This window comes from Oncorhynchus mykiss, chromosome 30 (genome assembly GCF_013265735.2).
Source record: "Oncorhynchus mykiss isolate Arlee chromosome 30, USDA_OmykA_1.1, whole genome shotgun sequence".
Classification (NCBI taxonomy): Eukaryota; Metazoa; Chordata; class Actinopteri; order Salmoniformes; family Salmonidae; genus Oncorhynchus; species Oncorhynchus mykiss.
This window is the reverse complement of record NC_050570.1, coordinates 32,272,635-32,286,441: the sequence shown is the minus strand read 5'-3', so window position 1 is coordinate 32,286,441 and position 13,807 is coordinate 32,272,635.

Here is a 13,807-nt window from a genome sequence, read left to right as displayed (position 1 = left end):
GCATCACAGCCTGGTATGGCAACTGCACCACCCACAACCACATGGCTCTCCAGAGGGTGATGCAGTCAGACCAACACATCACAGGGGGCACAATGCTTGCCCTCTAGGAAAACTACAGCACCCGGTGTCATAGGAAGGCCAAGAAGATCATCAAGGACCTCAGCCACCCGAGCCACAGGCTGTTCACCCTTCTACCATCTAGCAGACGGAGACAGTACAGGTGCATCAAAGCCGGGACCGAGAGACTGAAAAACAGCTTCTATCTCCATGCCATCAGACTGTTGAACAATCATCACTAGCCGTCCAGCCCCCGACTGCCCCATGTATATAGAGACATTGAACACTGGTCACATTAACAACGTTTACATACTGTTTAACCTACTTCATACATATATACTGTATTCTAATCATTGCTCATCCTATTTAACTACTGCTGTAAACACCTTTTCTAGTCATATACTGTCCATACTGTCTATACACACCATTTATATACATTAAATGTATATTCCGGACTCTGACATTGCTCGTTCTGATATTGACTGCTCATATATTTCTTCATTTCTATTTGTTTTACTGTTTGAACGATGTGTGTATTATTGTATTGCTAGATATAACTGCACTGTTGGAGCTAGAAACATAAGAATTTCGCTGCACCTGCAATAACATCTGCAAATCTGTTTACATGACCAATACAATTTTATTTCTTTACAAAAAAATATTTTAGTTATTTGTAACATTTAACTGTGTAAAACCTAGAAGTACTACTTATGTCTCAGTCTCGAAGCGCAGACAAAGGATATCAATGATCTGGAAAGATTCTGTGTAGAGGAATGTTCTAAGATTCCTACCAATGTGTGCTCCAATCTCATAAAACATTTTAGAAAAATAAATATAGCACAGTATTTGTATTGTTCATTTGAAACAGTCTTTTTGGCAAATTTTTATCAAGGGATCCAATAATTGTGGACCCAACGTACATATGTATTTACAGCCAACATAGATATAGCAGTGTGAATCAATCAAAGCCAACATGTTCCACAACAATAGCATTAGTTGTTGGCTTCCCGTCGTCGACAGGGATCAGGATTCTTTTTTTTAAAGAAAATAATAAGAGGGTCCTTCTCATAAAGGTCTCATCAACCACAACAACATCTGACAAACAGTATACTTTTTTTTTTTATTCCATTGTTTGGTCGACGCAGACACGGAATTATCCCCAGATTTATGTCTCACCATTTGGCAACACAAAAATTCCTGCTGGCCGCTTCCTGTTCCAGAGCTGCAAAAAATAAAATATAAAAAATAAATAAAATAAACACAGACACACACACACACACACACAGGGGGGGGGAGACAAGTTCCCTGGCCTGCTGCTCACCCTATTTCCTATACAGTGCACTAATTTTGACCAGGACCCATAGGTACTAGATAGGGGATAAGGTGTCGTTTGAGATGCACACCATGACTCGGGGAAGCTGAGTCTCCACAAGAGCCATATTTAAGCCCTAATAGGGTGGATGAGTTTTAGGAGTGGTCAGGTAGACTGGCTTTTTTTTTGAGGTAGACTGGCTTTTACACCTGCCTTCCCTCTCTAGAATCAGGGTTTTATACAGTACTGCCTTTTGTACTGTTTCTACATTTCTCTATCACTTAAAGACTCAGGGCCAGTTTCCTAGGCCCAGTTTAAACCCTAGTCCTGATCTTAAAAGCATGTTAATCTCCTAGGCACACAAAGATGGAAATGGACAGGCTACAGAATCATATTTTCTAGGGAATTTCCTAGGTCAGGTCAGAATGGACTAGAGAAGACAGTATAACACACTACACATATTTTCTTCAGTAGTGGAACAAAGCTCTTACTCATTCTATTAGCATATTCTGGTCACGCTCTTGGGTCATAAAAGAGAAATTGAATGTGATGTTTTGAACGCACAAAGTATTTTGAAATACTTTTGAGGATGATATCAGAGTTCCACATCATCCAGTAGCGTATTCACACTGTAATGAAATTAGCTTAAATAAACGGGGCCAAAATACAGCCCACAACGGATGATGTCAACTTGGGTCCCCGAGCTCAACTCTAAGAGGTACAGATATGTGACAGGGTCTGACCAACAGGGACTAATAACTAGAGGAAACACAGTCTGGATTACAGATCCCAGATCCAAGGCGGGAGTTGTTTGTTTCGGGAATCTGCCCTTGTATATATCACCCCTCTAAACATGAGATGTATTTACATGCAATGTGACAAGATTCTTCTATTCTTAACTTTTGCTCCTGTGGCTGTTGAGGGGAGGTGAGGGGGGAGGGGGGATGATGGCGGTTGGTCGCCTGCTTGACAGAGCATCGTCTGACATGGGCTTCCTTTCTTCTCTCCTCCCTCCTCCCTCCCATCCTCCTCTCTTCCTCCCTCTCCTCCTCTGCAGGGCTGGGTTGTGCCTGCGAGGAAACGTGTAGCCATCTGCCTCAGCCCTGCCGCTGTCCCTCCCTCCTTCCTTCCTTCTATCCTGACCGGCCGCAACACACTGACAACAAGACAACAAGCTAATTAGGGGTTTTACTGTGCTTATTACATATGCAACACAAGTGTTGAGGCTTAATCTGGCTTAGTGTCTCTGTCGTATGATGCGATTTACCCTGCAATTAAAAGCAATGTAGTATCTAAAAATGGTACGATGGTCTTCCTTCCTGCCCCAGCATGACACTGATTGAGGCCGACACTCGACAGACAACTGGAATGGCTGAGGGCCACCTGACTACTGAGGGCTGTAAGGAGGAGACCCATCCACTGGCTCCTGGCCTCCACAGCCCCTAGCTGGGTCCAAAGTAAGAAAATAGTTCAGGATGGGTGCCAGACTGGAGATACTGCCCACAATTCTTCGGCCCTAATATTCAGATGGTAACACAAGGCCTCAACATGCAGTGCACTCTTAGAAAAAAAAGGTGCATAGTAGAACCATATAGGGTTTTTCACCATAGGGGAAGCCTTTTTGGTGCTAGGAAGAACCCTTTGGAAATGGATCTACCAAGAACCATTTTATCTTTGAAGGTCTCTTCCTAGAACCCTCTATGAACGGTTCCACCAGCCTTATTAGCCTTTAAAATTAAACTCTTTATGACAAAACATGACATATATCATAAGGCCTTTCTTTGAAGGCCTAGTTATACCCTAACACAGTGGTGTTATGAAACTCCTGGTTTACAGGCCGCATCAAGCCTGCAAGTCAAATTATGTTGGATTAGCAAAGTGATGTGTAATTCCTATTGGAATCCAGGCAGTGAGAACATACACAATTAGAACCTTTAATCGCCCGCAACCTGCATTCAGAATGACTGCCAGAGTAGGGAAGATTGATTAATGGGATAACCATTAAAAAAAATAACATTTTAGGAACGCTCTTGTCCAGAGTGACTTACAGTAAGTAGTGAGTGCATACAGTTCCATAATTGTTCATACTGGTCTCCCATGGGTATCAAACCCACAACCTTGGTATTGCAAGTGCCTTGCTCTACCAACTGAGCCACACAGGACCAATCATCTCACACTCAACTCTGGTTATTAACAACAACACTAGGGTTCTTTTACACCACTGAGAGAACACTAGAAATGTTACACTGAAACATCAACAGGTAAAACAGGCCAATTGGCTGTGCACCATACAATACACTGCTGGTTCAGTCACACTCCCTTCGATTCTTCTACTCTCTGCTAAAAAAAAAAACTTTTTGGAAAGACAGAAATCATGGCAAAGAATAATACGGTGCCGGACAAGATGGCTGATGTTTTACGTGCTCCTAACCCATTGCGTTTTTATGTTCATTTTATTGCTTTGTTTGTAACTTATTTTTTTACTTATTTTGTACATAATCTTGCTGTTACTGTCTCTTATGAGCGAAAATAACTTCTGGACATCAGAACTGCGATTACTCACCATGAACTGACAGAAGCTATTTTTTCCTTTAACAAGTCCGACGAGCCCGATGTGAACGTCATACTGCTTTCCCGGGAACAGGCCCAAATCCCCATCATTTGTGTGAAGAGACGACGGAGAAAAAGAGGATGGATATATCGGGCTGCCTTCTGAGAATTCGTAGGCGATTGAATAAACCCCCCTGCCCTCTGTTCTACTAGCTAACGTGGAATCATTGGAAAATAAAATCAACGACCTACGAGAATGGTTAAATTACCAACGGGACAAAATGTAATATCTTATGCTTCACGGAGTCTTGGCTGAACGATGACATTATCAACATACAGCTGGCTGGTTATACACTGTATCGGCAGCTTAGAACAGCAGTGTCTGAGAAGACAAGGGGTAGAGGACTATGCAAATATGTAAACAACAGCTGGTGCACAATATCTAAGGAAGTCTCAAGGTTTTGATTGCCTGAGGTAGAGTATCTCATGATACTATCTACCTAGAGAGTTTTCATCTGTATTTTCGTAGCTGTCTACATACCACCACAGACCAATGCTGGCACTCAGACCACACTCAATGAGCTGTATTCCACCATAAGCAAACAGTAAAACGCTCATCCAGAGGTGGCACTCCCAGGGGCCGGGGACTTTAATAGAGGGGAACTTAAATCGGTTTTACCAAATTTCTAACAGCATGTTAGCATGCTTAAAAGCCAAAATTAAAGCAGGAAGTACCAGTGACTCGGTCAATAAAAAAGTGGTCAGATGAAGCAGATGCTAAGCTACAGGACTGTTTTGCTAATCCCGAAACATTGTCCAATCTGTGCTAGCAAAACAGTCCTGTAGCTTAACATCTGCTTCATCTGACCACTTTTTTATTGACCGAGTCACTGGTACTTCCTACGTACACCACATCAGTCATTGGCTTCATCAATAAGTGCATCGATGATGTCATACTCACAGTGACTGTATGTACATACCCCAACCAGAAGCCATGGATAACAGGCAACATCCGCACTGAGCTAAAGGGTAGAGCTTCCACTTTCAAGGAGCAGGACCCTAACCCTGAAGCTTATAAGAAATCCCGCTATGCCCTCCGACGAACCATCAAACAGGCAAAGTGTCAATACAGGACTAAGATCAAATCGTACTACACCGGCTCCGAAGCTAATTGGATGTGTCAGAGCTTGCAAACCATTACAGACTACAAAGGGAAGTACAGCCGAGAACTACCCAGTGACACGAGCCTACCAGACGAGCTATACTACTTCTATGCTCGCTTCGAGGCAAATAACACTGAAACATGCATGAGAGCACCAGCTGTTCCGAACGTCTGTGTGATTACGCTCTCCGCATCCGATGTGAGTAAGACCTTTAAACAGGTCAACATTCACAAAGCCGCAGGGCCAGATGGATTAGGACGTGTGGACGTGGACGTGTGTTGCGAGCATGCCCTGACCAACTGGCAAGTGCCTTCACTGACATTTTCAACGTCTCCCTATCCGAGTCTGTAATGCCAACATTTTTTATGCAGACCACCATAGTCCCTGTGCCCAAGAACACTAAGGTAACCTGCCTAAATGACTACCGACCCGTTGCACTCACGTCTGCAGACATGAAGTGCTTTGAAAGGTTGTTCATGGCTCACATCAACACCATTATCCCAGAAACCCAAGACCCACTCCAATTTGCATACCGCCCCAACAGATCCACAGATGATGTAATCTCTATTGCATTCCACACTGCCCTTTCCCACCTGGACAAAAGGAACACCCATGTGAGAATGCTATTCATTGACTACAGCTCAGCATTCAACACCATAGTGCCCTCAAAGCTCATCAATAAGCTAAGGACCCTGGGACTAAACACCTCCCTCTGCAACTGGATCCTGGAGTTCGACGGGCCGCCCCCCAGGTGGTAAGGTTAGGTAACAACACATCCGCCACGCTGATCCTCAACACAGGGGCTCCTCAGGGGTGCGTGCTCAGCCCCATCCTGTACTCCCTGTTCACTCATGACTGCAAGGCCAGGTACGAGTCCAACACCAGCATTAAGTTTGCCGATGACACAACAGTGGTAGGCCTGATCAGCGTCAACGACAAGAAGCCTACAGGGAGGAGGTCAGAGACCTGGCCATGTGGTGGCAGGAAGACAACCTCTCCCTCAACATGATCAAGACAAAGGAGATGATTGTGGACTACGGGAAAAGGGGCTGTATAGTGGAGCAGGTTGAGAGCTTCAAGTTCCTTGGTGTCCACATCACCAACAAACTAACATGGTAACAAGCACACCAAGGCAGTCCCCCTCAGGAGACTGAAAACATTTGGCATGGGTCCTCAGATCCTCAAAAAGGTTCAACAGCTGCACCATCGAGAGCATTCTGACTAGTTGCATCACTGCCTGGTATGGCAACTGCTCGTCCTCTGTCCGCACGGCAATACAGAGGGTAGTGCGTACGGCCCAGTACATCACTGGGGCCAAGCTTCCTGCCATCCAGGACCTCTATACCAAGTGGTGTCAGAGGAAAGCCCTTAAAATTGTCAAAGACTCCAGCCTCCCTAGGCATAGACTGTTCTCTCTGATACCGCACGGCAAGTGGTACCGGAGCACCAAGTCTAGGTCCAAGAGGCTTCTAAACAGCTTCTACCCCCAAGCCATAAGACTCCTGAACATCTAATGAAATGGCTACCCAGACTATTTACATTTCCCCCCTTTTACACCGCTGCTACTCTGTTGTTATCATCTATGCATAGTCACTTTAATAACTCCACCTACATGTACATATTACCTCAATTACCTCAACTAACCATTGCCCCCGCACATTGACTCTGTACCGGTACCCCCTGTATATAGCCTCGCTATTGTTATTTTACTGTTGCTCTTTAACTACTTGTTACTTTTATTTCTTATTCTTAAATCTTATTTTTTAAACTGCATTGTTGGTTAGGGCTTGTAAGTAAGCAATTCACTGTTTTCGACGCATGTCAGTAATACAATTTGATTAGATGAGACAAACTATGTCAGTACTGTATATATACAATTATTAAAGAAATACCATATACATGCACAAATATTCCCATATAGGTACAGTTTAAAACATTCACACCCATCTTTCTAAACTGATCAGGTTACTTAAACTCATGTTAAAAAGTTGAAAGTCCCAAACAGTCATTCTGATTCCCATTTTAAATAGACTTTGAGTGACTAAAACATCACTCATAATATCTTTTCCCAGATAGAAATTCTCAAAATGTTAGAAAAATTACTTTCTTTGTGTCAAACTACGAGGACGGCTGAAAATACAGACCGAGTGGGTGGGGAGCTAGTACGCTGAGTGGGCGGGGAGATCACCGTGACTGACAGTTCTTTGAAAACACCTACTGTATGTCATGTAACATACACGCAGTGAGCAGTGTCGCAGTGATATTATATCAAGAAAATGTTCTGATACACAAAGCAACTCAAACAACATTGAAATTGCATGCAACATCCAATTCTGTCATACATAAATTCTTCATTTTAGAAATTCTGTTTATCCAACTGCTGGGTTATTGTAACAGTTAACAGACAACATGTTGGCTGTATAATTTAGCTAGCTACCCCAAATGAATATGTCACCACTGTTTTATCAAGCTACAAATAGCTAGCAAAGGCAGCATGTGAGTTTCAAGTTTGGGGAAGCACATTTTTACCATAAGAATGCAGTTTTATAAGAAAGCAGAATCACATTTGAAGTTTTTTTTGTAAGATAGGCTACTATTCCTAAGGTGATGAGTAGCTTACATAGTCATAATTTAGGCGAATAATATAACTATTACAGGGTAGTGCTGCCACTGACAAACATATCAATAAAAGAGATGCAGTTTGATCTATATAATAGGCGTATGAGAAGGGGAGACACAAATAAAATATGACATCCATCTAACCTGGAGGAGGAAATGATTGTCCAGCAACAAAACATTTCAAGAGCCAATGACCCAACAATAATAAAGAGTGAATGTGTGCACTCACCGGGCCGGTGCTCTCCACAGGTGCCAATATGATAGGCTACACTGTTCACAAAATTAAGTTGAGAATTTTGATAACTAAAAGACAGTATTTTCATTGTCTTCTCTTCTCTTCTCTTTACAGCATTAGCCATCTGCTTTCAAAACTTTCCCACGGTTGTATTTTTAAACCCAACCATCTACAATGAACAAAAATAGAAATGCACAACATGCAACAATTTCAAAGAGTTAAAGTTCATATAAGGAAATCAGTCAATTGAAATACATTCATTAAGCCCTAATCTATGGATTTCGCATGACTGGGAATAGAGATATGGATCTGTTGGTCACAGACACCTCAAAAAAAGATACAGTGCATTCAGAAAGTATTCAGACCAATTTACTTTTTCCACATTTTGAAACGTTACATCCTTATTCTAAAATGGATAATATATATATATATATATAATTCATCAATCTACACACAATACCCCACAGTGACAAAACAAAAACAGTTTCTTAGAAATGTTTGCTAATTTAATAAAGATGAAAAAAACAGAAGTACCTTATTTACATAAGTATTCAGACCCTTTGCTATGTGACTCAAAATAGAGCTCAGGTGCATCCTGTTTCCATTGATCATCCTTGAGATATTTCTACAACTTCATTGGAGTCCACCGGTAGTAAATTCAATTGATTGGACATGATTTTGAAAGGCACACACCTGTCTATAAGGTCCCACAGTTGGCAGTGCATGTCAGAGCAAACCCAAGAACCCGATGGTCACTCTGACAGTGCTCCAGAGTTCCTCTGTGAAGATGGGAGAACCTTCCAGAAGGACAACCATCTCTGCAGCACTCCACCAATCAGGCCTTTATGGTAGAGTGGCCAGACGGAAACCACTCCTCAGCAAAAGGCACATGACAGCCCACTTAGAGTTTGCCAAAAGGCACCTAAAGCACTCTCGTACCATGAGAAACAATATTCTCTGGTCTGAACTCTTTGGCCTGAATGCCAATCATCATATCTGGAGGAAACATGGCACCATCCCTACGGTGAAGCATGGTGGTGGCAGCATCATGCTGCAGGGATGTTATTCAGCGGCAGGGACTGGAAGACTTGTCATGATCGAGCGAAAGATGAACAGAGAAAAATGCAGAGAGATCCTTGATGAGGTCCTGAGCGCTCTGGAGCAGGTTCTCAGACTAGGGCGAAGGTTCACCTTCCAACAGGACAACGACCCTAATTACACAGCCAAGACAACGCAGGAGTGGCTTTGGGACAAGTCTCTGAATGTCCTTGAGTGGGCCAACCAGGGCCCGGACTTGAACCTGATCGAACATCTCTCTCGAGACCTGAAAATAGCTGTGCAGCGATGCTCCCCATCTAACCTGACAGAGCTTGAGAGAATGGGAGAAACTCCCCAAATACAGACGTGCCAAGCTTGTAGCGTCGTGCCAAGCTTGTAGCGTCATACCCAAGAAGACTCGAGGCTGTAATCACTGCCAAAGGTGCTTCAACAAAGTACTGAATAAAGGGTCTGAATAATTATGTAAATGTGATATTTCAGTTTATTTTATAAATTAGCAAATATTTCTAAACACCTGTTTTTGCTTTGTCATTATGAGGTATTGTGTGTAGATTGATGAGAATATATATTTTTTAATCAGTTTTAGAATAAGGCTGTTACTTAAACAAAATGTGGAAAAAGTTAAGGGGTCTGAATACTTTCCGAATGCACTGTATCTTCTTCGCATAGAGTTGATGAGGCTGTTGTGGCTTGTGGAATGTTTTCCCACTCCTCTTCAATGGCTGTGCGAAGTTGCTGGATATTGGTGGGAACTGGAACACGCTGCGTACATGTCAATATAGAGCATCCCAAACATGTCTGGTGTTAAGTATGAAGGCCATGGAAGAACTGGGACATTTTCAGCTTCCAGGAATTGTGTACAGATCCTTGCGACATGGGGCCGTGCATTACCATGCTGAAATATGAGGTGATGGCGGCGGTTGAATGACACGACAATCGGGCCAGAGGATCTCGTCACGGTATCTCTGTGTATTCAAATTTTCATTGATAAAATGCAATTGTGTTTGTTGTCCGTAGCTTATGCCTGCCCATACACTAACCCCACCGCTACCATGCATCACTCTGTTCACAACGTTAACGTCAGCAAACCGCTACCCACACAACACCATCTTCCTCATACAGTTGAAACTGGGATTCGTCTGTGAAGAGCACACTTCTCCAGCATGCCAGTGGCCATCGAAGGTGAGCATTTAACCACTGAAGTCGGATTCGACGCTGAACTGCAGTCAGCTCAAGACCCTGGGGAGGACGAGAAGCACGCAGATGAGCTTCCCTGAGACGTTCTTTTTACCATTTGTGCAGAAATTATTAGGTTGAACTTGAGACATCTGTGCAATTGTGTTGTGTGACACTTCACATTTTAGAGTGGCCTTTTATTGACCCCAGCACAAGTTACACCTGTGTAATGATCATGCTGTTTAATCAGCTTCTTGATATGCCACACCTTTCAAGCGGATGGATTATCTTGGCAAAGGAGAAATGCTCACTAACATGGATGTAAACAAAATTGTGCACTAAATTTGAGAGAAATAAGCTTTTTGTATGTATGGAACATTTCTGGTATCTTTTATTTCAGCTCATGAAACACTTTACATGTTGTTTGTATATTTTTGTTGAGTATATTTGGTATTTGCCGTGCGAGCTGCCCAAATTGCGGGCCTTTCCGACTGAGGGCAATGCGATTTAAAACTATCTACAGATAGTTAGGCCATATCATTTTGGCAATTAAATTACATTTACTTTGGGGGGAAGCCTTATGGACATACCACCTATGCTAGCTAGTTCATCTTGGACAATTTCAGTTGAAACTTTACAGGGTGAGGTCTACGTACATTTCAATAAATATATATACACTGACTGCCACACAATGTTCATACACTGAGTATACCAAACATTAGGAACACCTTCCTAATATTTAGTTGCACCCCCCCAAGTATACAATGTATAGTGTATATCATAAATATCAATGATGTCAAGATGTTTGTATAAAATCACCTGTTTGGCATGTCTCTTGATGTAATGACATGAAAACTGAGTAAGAGTTTGGGGAAATCCTTCACGTGCTTTTGTTCTGGTTTCATCCAAATACCATCCAATTTCATGAAAAACATGATTTTGACTGTTCAGAACCCTTAAAATGTAACGGGCAACTGAAGATTTGGTTCATTAAGAAATACTAAGAACCATGACTGAATTCAAAAGTGAGTTGGTTTCAGGGTGTGGTTTGATGTGGGTGACTCGTGTGTGCTCGCAAGTGGGAAGAGTTAGCCAAATTATTTTGCCAATTAGCTTCAGCAGGCTGGTGTGAAACCGTGGCAAAGTAGGTTTAACTTCAGATAGCCCATCTCCAGGGCTAATTAATGACCGCAAATAAATGACACAATGTAAATTAGACAATATTTTCATGTTGCACACCTTTTAGTTCTCATTAAATCCTTTCAATATTTGTATATTAACTTTAAAAAATGTATAGTTATTTTGAGGTTTTTAAGTCATTGAAATTTGGAGCAGTTGGAAATGTACATTCTGTAATTTACTGATGGTCCCAAATTATATCCAAAGTCAACCCAAATTTACCACATTATGATTGGGTCGCATTGAGCTGGACTCCAAATTGATGATTAATTGTGTGCTGCCAGCCATTGGTATGTGGGCAGGACTGAAACAAACCCAACCTTCATTTACATTGTGAGGCGGTCACGACCACAAGTCTCACAAAACTCTGTTTTGGACGAGACTGACTTCATGGCCAAAATTATCATATTTACACATTGTAGTCAATTTTGACAGTATAATAAATGTTTCTGACTCATATGGATGCAACATAGGCTGTTGTTTAAATGATTAGTTGTGTTTTGGGGGGCAGTTGCTCTTTAAACACTGAGGTAAACACTAATGCTCAGGCACTATTTAAAAGAAGAAAAAAAACATTCAGAAGGGTTCTATGTGGAATCCTTGCCTTCCAATGAATCTTCCTTGCATTCCAAATAATCATCAGCACCATTTCTTTAAAAACTTAGGATGAAAAAAGTTTTAGGTAGAACTCTTTGTCTTACAAAGAACCTTCGGCTTCCAAAAAGGGTTCTTCAGATGAAAACAATTCTTGTTAGAACCCTATCCCCTTAACAAATAACCTTTTTGGAACCCTTTTTTCTCAACGTGTATTCACTGCCTTGTAACTCTAGTCCACAGAACACAATTAAGACATTTTGCATGTGTGTGTGTGTAGCGTGCCTCCTGCACCTTGCATCCTAATGTGTTTAATGAAGCATATGACTGGGTCTGAAGAGAGACAAACTCAAGGCAGCCTCAAAGCCACATCTTACATTTTAAACACAACAGATTGGATTTGACACCCAATCTAATCAGCTAATAGCTGAACACGACAGAATGAGTTAAACATGCGCTACCTAGTATCTTGGTCCTGCGCATGTCAGCATCACCTCCACCATTTACCAGGGTCAAGTAGGCCGAAATTTGGCCCAGGTCTATACCAATAACTCCTGCTACTGTGTAACCATTCCACAGAGGCCACAGCACACTCATTACTGTTAGTTCTAAAGACCATAACAGTCTGGTTTCTGGTAGTGCTGGTGAGTGGAACCAGAGACAATGGTCACATTCCAAATGGCACCCTATTCTGTTGTAGTGCACTACTTTTGACCAGGACTCATATGGCTCTGGTCAAAAGTAGTGCACTATATAGGGAACACAGTGCAATTTGGGCCGCAGCCAATAATAAGGACTGGAAACACCACAGGGTCTGTAAATATTAATGAACTCCTCCTCACACAGGAAATTCTTTGACAGTCTCTCCACCATTTATATTTTCCTCTCCCCTCTTCATGGCCATTTGTTTAATTAAAAGTGTGTTTTAGGGAAATTAGCCGTTCGTTGTCTAATGCCTCTGGCAGGTCTCCTTCTCGCTCACTCTCCACCTCCCTCCCCCCTCTCACCAAGACTACAAACTAGAGACAGTTGACATTTAGCTGAGAAGAGGAGAGGAAATAAAAGGGGGTTGCATGGCAGACTGACTGAGTTGAGGCAAGAGGTCGCACAGGAAACACTCATGAGTGTAGGGATCTTTATAGAAATATACTGTATTGTGTACTCATTCTGAACATTTCAGTATTACTAAGGTTTAAGTCCACATTTGTAATGATAGTGTTAACCTTTGATGATTTAACATTCTCAGTTAAAACCACAAGTGGCACTAATCAATTCCTAATGTTAAATGTATTTATCAGAATAAATGCAACATTTTAATGCTCTCACAGTCAGAGAACAAACAAACAAACTGAACAATGACAGCAGCAGCGCCACTTGAAAGTGTAATGTGAGGGAGTTGAAAGAAAAGACTAACTTCACAATACATAATAAAAACAGGGCCTAAGGCAGCATTCAGATTCACACTGTGCAGACCGTCATTTTTAATAACTCTGACAAGGTTTCAGATAGACTCATATTCTCTGTCACAATAACATGCAGAAACAGGATTTCCGTCGCCAAGAATTAGCGCAGGCAGTGCCTTTGTTCGCCCTCAGCCGAACATTTTCCTCCTCCCAGACCTTCATTCACTCCAAGCCACAATGTAAATTAGCCTGCCCTAATACTTAGGCAGAGTGTGCATGAGGATCTATTTTTTTTATTAAGACAGCGGAGCCGACAGTTTCTTTAGGAATAAAAACACAAATCTTCCGTTTTAATTGCTTTTCTACAGTGGTAACAAAGGAGGTAATATACAACGAGTCCAGACCCTATAAAATAAAAAAAATTATACTGGCCTGCCCTAGTTATTCCCTGTTGGAAACT